This window comes from Lolium rigidum, chromosome 2, assembly GCF_022539505.1.
Source record: "Lolium rigidum isolate FL_2022 chromosome 2, APGP_CSIRO_Lrig_0.1, whole genome shotgun sequence".
NCBI lineage: Eukaryota > Viridiplantae > Streptophyta > Magnoliopsida > Poales > Poaceae > Lolium > Lolium rigidum.
In genome coordinates this window covers 238,814,069-238,815,955 of record NC_061509.1, presented here as the reverse complement: position 1 = coordinate 238,815,955, position 1,887 = coordinate 238,814,069, and positions in this window count along the sequence as shown.

Below are 1,887 nucleotides of genomic sequence, written 5' to 3'. Positions count from 1 at the left end.
AGTTAACTTCATAATCTACAAGAGATCACAATCATAACCTACACCAAGTACTTCATGATGCACACACTGGCAACATTACATCATGGAGGAGGAATAGACTACTTCAATAACATCACCAGAGTAACACATAGATGATATTCAACTAGATCACAAAGAGAGAGATGAACCGCATAGCTACGGTAGAGCCCTCAGCCTCGGGGGAGAACTACTCCCTCCTCATCATGGGAGACAGCGATGGCGATGAAGGTGGCGGTGGTGTCGATGGAGATGACTCCGGGGGCAATTCCCCGTCCCGGCGGCGTGCCGGAACAGAGACTTCTGTCCCCCGAAACGGAGTTTCGCGATGGCGGCGGCTCTGGAAGGTTTTCTGGTGTTTCGTCAATCCGTCTCGATGTTTTAGGTCAGGAGGCATCTTATAGGCGAAGAGGCGGAGTCGGAGGGGCCACGGGGCCTCCTCACACTAGGGGGGCGCGCCCCCCCTGGGCCGCGCCGCCCACACGTGTGGGGCCCCCAGGGCTCCCCTCTGGTCCCCCTTTGACTTTCTGGAAGGTTCCGGGAAAATTAAGATGTTGGGCATTGATTTCGTTCGATTTCGAGAATATTTCCTTTGTAGGATTTCTGAAACCAAAAACAGCAGAAAACAGCAACAGGCCCTTCGGCATCTCGTCAATAGGTTAGTTCCGGAAAACGCATCAAAACGATATAAAGTGTGAACAAAACATGTAGGTATTGTCATAAAACAAGCATGGAACATCAGAAATTATAGATACGTTTGAGACGTATCAAGCAGCCCCAAGCTTAGTTCCTACTCGCCCTCGAGTAGGTAAAACGAGAAAAAGAATAATTTCTGTAGTGACATGCTACTTACATAATCTTGATCATACTATTGTAAAGCATATGAGATGAATGAAGTGATTCAAAGCAATGGTAAAGAAAATGATTAAACAACTGAATCATATAGCAAAGACTTTTCATGAATAGTACTTTCAAGACAAGCATCAATAAGTCTTGCATAAGAGTTAACTCATAAAGCAATGAATTCTTAGTAGAAAGCTTTGAAGCAACACAAAGGAAGATATAAGTTTCAGCGGTTGCTTTCAACTTCAACATGTATATCTCATGGATAATTGTCAACACAAAGTAATATAACAAGTGCAATAGGTAAACATGTAAGAATCAATGCACACAGTTGATACAAGTGTTTGCTTCTCGGATAGAAAGAATAGGTAAACTGACTCAACAATAAAGTAAAAGAATGGCCCTTCGCAGAGGGAAGCATGGATTACTATATTTGTGCTGGAGCTTTTCATTTTGAAAACAAGAAACAATTTTGTCAACGGTAGTAATAAAGCATATGTGCTATGTATAAGATATCTTATAAGTTGCAAGCCTCATGCATAGTATACTAATAGTGCTCGCACCTTGTCCTAATTAGCTTGGATTAACACGGATTATCATTGCATAGCATATGTTTCAACCAAGTGTCACAAAGGGGTACCTCTATGCTGATGGGATTCGTTGCATAGAAAACAAAAAAATTCCTACCGCGAGAACGCAATCCAAGCCAAGATGCAATCTAGAAGACGGGAGCAACGAGGGGATGATCAAGACTCACCCTTGAAGATTTCCAAAGCCTATAAGAGTAGGCTCTTATTTCTGCGGTAGACGATCACTTGCCGCTTGCAAAAGCGCGTAGAAGATCTTGATCACGGTGCCACGATCGGGCAGCACCTCCGTACTCGGTCACACGTTCGGTGTTGATGAAGACGACGTCCTTCTCCCCGTTCCAGCGGGCAGCGGAAGTAGTAGATCCTCCTCGGAATCCCGGCAGCACGACGGCGTGGTGGCGGTGGTGGTGGAGAACTCCGGCGGGGCTTCGCCTATGCG